A 5,824-nucleotide genomic window follows, 5' to 3' on the forward strand; every position below is an offset into this window, starting at 1 on the left:
TTACTTCTTGGAATGCTGACCTTCTACTATCAATGAACATATTGAGAGCAAAGCTCACTAAACATAACTAATATTTTCTCAGTGAAGTTGGCTATTTTGTCAATAAAGAAAAGATATATTCAAGTGGAAAAAAAAAAAAAGAGTTAAAAATTAACCCTGTGATAGATGGGCTGGTTTTATTGCTGCATTCCTTCTTTTTCTGTAGTGATTTTACATGAGCACCGAGACCCAGAAATGGAGATGACGGTTGAGAATTTGCAGTTCTTTTCTTCCCAACTAACTTATACATTTAGAATGACCTAAATTTAACGACAACAGCTGTAAACTCTAATCTGAGTACTATATTATAATTTCAACCACTGAATGAAACTAGATATATGTCGACGTAAGAGCAACATTTTCAGGGAAGAGTGAAGAATGTGGACTATTTTAAAAACTAAAGGAATACAGCAGGCAACAGCAAACACCAATCTGCTGACATCAAATAAAGACAAACTTCATTTCTGTAAAAGGAAACTTCAGGGAGAAAAGTTTAGGGCAAACTACCAGCTGATATAGTTTGGATGTCTGTCCTTTCCAAATCTTATGGTGAGATGTGATCCTCCATGTTAGAGGTGGAGCCTGGTAGGAGGTGTTCGGGTCATGGGGGTGGAGCCCTCATGAATGGTTTGATGCCCTCCTCATGGTAATGAACAAGCCCTCTGTGCATTAGTTCACACAAAAGCTGGTCGTTTAAAGGAGTCTAGGCCGGGCACAGTGGCTCACGCCTGTAATCCCAGCACTTTGGGAGGCTGAGGCTGGCGGATTGATTGAGCTTAGGAGTTCAAGAGCACTGTCGGCAACATGGTGAAAGCCCACCTCTACTAAAATACAAGAAAGTAACTAGGTGTGGTGGCACACACCTGTAGTCTCAGCTACATGAGAGGCTGAGGCACAAGCATTGCTTGAGCCCTGGAGGCAGAGGTTGCAGTGAGCCGAGATCGCACTACTGCACTCCACCTGGTGCTACAGAGTGAGACTCTGTCTCAAATAAAGAAAGAAAGAAAGAAGTCTGGCATCTCTCTTGCTCCTTCTCTTACCATGTGATACACCAGCTCCCACTTTGCCTTCTGCAATGATTGTAAGCTTCCTGTGCACTCAGCAAAAGCAGATACTGTCATTATACATTTTGTACAGCCTGAACCAAATAAACCTCTTTTCTTTATAAATTACCTAGCCTCAGATATTTCTTTATAGCAACACAAAATGGACTAACACACCAGCAGACATGGTGTTCTTGTTCTCAAAGCCAAGGCGGGCAGATCACCAGCTTGGCTAACACGGCAAAACCCCATCGCTCCTAAAAATACAAAAATTAGCTGGGCGTGGTGGTGGGCGTCTGTAATCCCAACTACTCTGGAGGCTGAGGCAGTAGAGTCACTTGAACCCAGGAGGCGGAGGTTGCAGTGAGCTGAGATTGTGCCACTGCACTCCCACCTGGGCGACAGAGCAAGACTCTATCTCAAACAAACAAACAAACAAAAGATTATTATAATCACAAAGTTTAATTTACAGATATGACCTCTTTGTGCAGGGACCTCCCAGCCCCCATGTCTATTTACAGAATCCCCAGCTTTGAACTCACTAAACTAGGGCAACTTAGTTTCAGGTAGCTGGAACGAAAGCCCTCATATCAGTGCTGACTTCATGGTTCTTTATATCTAATCCCAGGTATATCTTGTATAGACTCTGTTACAAGGTGAGGTAAGTGAGGTACTCCCCTTAGGAACACAATTAAATGGGAAAGCACAAAACTTAACAGTCAAAATAAATAATGCTTTAATAGATTATTTTAAAATATTAAAATTAATACAAAAAAATCACCATGAGCAAATATTAAAATTTAGACAACAGGATTTGAGCCTGCCCTTCTGCAACTCACCTTGTTCATCTCACCTTAATTCCTATTAATTTACCTCTCAATTAGTTTCCAGCAGGACAAAAATTCGTTGGACTTGGTATGAAGGTTCAATCCATGCCTTGCAGAAATATTTGGTCTAAGAAGGCTATTTCATCCAGGAAGAGGTCATAATTAAGTTTAATTCTCCCATCATGTCTTCAAGGCAACAAATACAGTCTGAGACAGTCTATGACCAGTTTTTGCCACTTTCCAATTATTTTGTCACTACACAGCCAATCACAATCTGTTGTAAGATTTTACTACAAAGGATGACTTAATCTTGCTGTCATGATTAGGATGATTACATAGCTTTCTTCATTCAAATTGGGACATTCTTTCTTTGAAAGGTGTGCTATCGAAATCATGCCAGGACTAATGGGACTGACTTGGACAAGGCAGTATTGCTTTTGGTATGCGCTATTATATTTTGACCATGTTCTTGTCTCATGGATGACTTTACTAGCCTAAGAATGGTCACTTTTAAAACGCAGCATTTCTGGGAAGCTGAAGGAGGAGAATGGCGTGAACCTGGGAAGCAGAGCTTGTGGTGAGCCAAGATCGTGCCACTGCACTCCAGTCTGGGCAACACAGTGAGACTCTATCTCAAAAAATAAAAATAAACAAAAAAATAAAAATAAAAAAGCAGCATTTCCTACATATTGCATTCAATATTTCAGTTACCTATCCCTTTGACTTTTAAAACTTTTTTTCTTAGTCTGTGTTTATATCTTCGTGATGTTTCTGTCAGACAGCAGGCTGCACTGCAGCACGTTGTGCACAGAGTTTTGTATTCGTGCCATCCTTTTATACTTATTTATTTAGACAGAGTCTCACTCTTGTCACCCAGGCTGGAGGGCAGTGGCACGATCTCGGCTCACTGTAACCCCTGCCTTCCGGGTTCAAGCGATTCTTCTGCCTCAGCCTCCCGTGTAGCTGGGGCTACAGGTGCCCACCACCACGCTCGGCTAATTTTGTATTTTTAGTAGACACGAGGTTTCACCATGTTAGCCAGGCTGGTCTTGAACTTCTGACCTTAGGTGATCCACGTGCCTCAGCCTCTCAAAGTGCTGGTGTTACAGGTGTGAGCCACCACCCTGGCCTTATGCCATTCCTTGAAATTTGTGTTTGTGGCACATCTTTGACTTAATAGTATGTCTTGTACCTGTTTGGAGGAACGGAGGCAAGATGGTGCACTTCCGGGTTCTTCTTCACCACCAACTCTTCCCCCGCGGGGCAAAATGCATCCGGCGCCTGGGAAGTTGCAGATCAACTGGGCATGCGCCAGGTGACGTCAATCCGAAGAGACCAAGATTTACCTGGTGGCACCGGCAGAACGCCCCCCCACACACGCCCATGCCCCGCCTATTGCCCTCCCACTCCTAGAAAAGCCGCTCTTGGCCAGGGTCCCATGCGGCCTTCCTGAGTCCCTCACTCCTGTCCGGATGTCGGGACTGCAGGAACTCCGTTGGAGAGCCCCACCGGGGGGACTCTGTGGGCCTTCTTTGCCGGAGGCTGACAGACCACTTCCCCACACCTTAGGTTACCAAAAATAAACTTGCAGTTTTGCTGCTACACTTGCCTACCCACTGGTTCTTTTGCGCTCCCTCGGCTGGTCTTAGAAAAACAAATCAGTACCGTCATGCCAGAAATGCTAACTCATGTTCAGAATTTCCGCATCCTTCTTAAGTGAAACTTTGCCAAGCAAGTAAACCTATGATAGTACAGTAATGAAATCTTATCCCAGTATCTCATTTCTAGTGTCATAATAGTGACAATTAATCTTGTCATCTTCAGAGGGGCTTAACCTCACTGATTCTGTCAGTAGTAATGGACACATTTAATTCAGCAGGAAGTTCTGTCTTAAAGCTCATTCTCTTTCTCCTGTGTGGAGAGTGAGGACAAGCTTCTGCACAAGGGCCAATTAGCAGAACTTTTGATATTCTGAAAACAGTTACTGACCCTCTCTTGCTCTTTCTCTTGCTCTGTGTATTTGACACACACACATATATTTAATATGTTTATATCAATATTAACATATTTAAGATTTTGCAGTCCTTACCTCAATGCTCTTGATTGATAATGAGGGGCAGTGAAAGTCATCTGCAGAGATATACAAAGTTTACATTAACTATATCCAAATTTAGAGTTTTTTTAATCATTTGAACTCTGAGTTTCAACATTTTTTTAAAGCAATAAATGAAAGGCTTCAGAGTGCAAAAATTTTTAATATGAGATTAAATTGAAAACCTCAAACTCTCTGCAGTGGTTTTAAATATCATGCAGGCTTCTACTCTAAAGATATGAAATCTAGATTATTAAAGTATTACTAGAATATGACTTCAGTTGTTCATTAAAAAATCTAAAAATACAACAGTTTTTATGACAATTCTGAGGGGAAAATCACACCGTGGATTGTGTAGGAGTTAAAGGCTGAATCTTCATTTCCTACTCTCTAAAATTGTATCCGTGATTGACAACCACAATATAAAGATTAATGCAGAATATGTCAGTATAGTAGATAAATTCCACACTTCAGAAAACATTTTTTCATAGAGATTAAAAAAATAGAACATTATCAAGAGAACACAACTCCTGGGTAATAAATGTTAATATTTACATCAATATATACTATAAATATTAATATTTAAATGACAGTGGAGATAACCTAAGGAAAAACTATCAATTTGACAGGGTATTTGGTCAAATACCTCAGATATTTGGTCAAACGTTATTCCGTGTGTCTGTGAGGGTGTTTTTTGAATGAGATTAACATTTGAATCTCTAGCTGAGTAAAGCCCACTGCACTCCCCAATGTGGAGGGTCCTCCTCCTCTTGGAAGGAGGCCTGAATAGAACAAAAAGGCTGACCCTCCCAAGAGTAAGGCAGAGCTCCTTTTGCCTGACTGTGTGAGCTGGGACATTGGTCTTTTCCTACCTTCTTAAATGAACTAAAACATTGGCTTTTCTTGAGCCTCAAGGCTGCAAGCTTTTGGACTATACCTTACCTCTGCTGGGACTCCAACTTGCTGACTCCAGATTTCCATACTAATCAGCTTCTGTAATTACTTGAGCCAATTCTCAATTCTTTAGACAGTCCCCAACTTACAATGGTTCAAAACGATTTTTCAGCTAATGATGATGTGGGCGTTTTGTTTTTATTTAATAAACTGACAATGACTTTGGCTAACATAATAAAGATTGCACTTTGTTTTTTACTTTCAATGCAGTACTTAATAAATTACATTAAATATTCTACACTTCATTATAAAATAGGTTTTGTGTTAAAGATGATTTGGCCCAACTGTATGCTAAATGTATGCTAATGTAAGCATTCTAAGCATGTTTAAGTTAGGCTAAGCTAAGAGGTTCAGTAGGTTAGCTATATTAAATGCATTTCCAACTTGTCAGAAACGTGTGAACCAGAGCAACTCCATCTTAAACAGGAGCTGGGTAAAATGAGGCTGAAACCTCCAGGGCTGCATTTCCAGATGGTTAAGGCATTGTAAGTCTTAGAATAAGATAGGAGGTCGGCACAAAATACAGCTCATAAAGACCTTGCTGATGAAACAGGTTTCAGTAAAGCAACCAGTCAAAACCCACCAAAACGGCGACAAGAGTAACTCTGGTCCTCATTGCTACACTCCCACTGTGTCCAGAATTGGTGTGTCCTTGGTCTCACTGACTTCAATAAAGAAGTCGCAGACCCTCGCAGTGAGTGTTACACTCCTTAAAGATGCTGTCCAGAGTTCCTTCAGACATTCAGATGTGTCTGGCCCTTCTTCCTTCTGGTAGGTTCGTGGTCTCACCCTCAGAAGTGAAGCTGCAGACCTTTGTGTTGAGTGCTACAGCTCTTAAAGACATCTGCAGTTTTTCGTTCTTCCGATGG

General features: G+C 41.2%; 1 long non-coding RNA gene across 1 annotated transcript in view; it reads right to left on the reverse strand.

Annotated features, from left to right (window-relative positions):
- Positions 1 to 3,204, reverse strand: part of LOC111529810 — a 21,387-nt gene extending 18,183 nt beyond the window's left edge. Inside the window, exon 1 of the long non-coding RNA XR_002727572.1 lies at positions 3,102 to 3,204. This is a non-coding gene — a long non-coding RNA (uncharacterized LOC111529810). The remainder of the gene's footprint in view (positions 1 to 3,101) is intronic.
- Between the last annotated feature and the right edge of the window lie 2,620 nt (positions 3,205 to 5,824).

The sequence above is a fragment of the Piliocolobus tephrosceles genome, chromosome 14, assembly GCF_002776525.5.
Source record: "Piliocolobus tephrosceles isolate RC106 chromosome 14, ASM277652v3, whole genome shotgun sequence".
NCBI lineage: Eukaryota > Metazoa > Chordata > Mammalia > Primates > Cercopithecidae > Piliocolobus > Piliocolobus tephrosceles.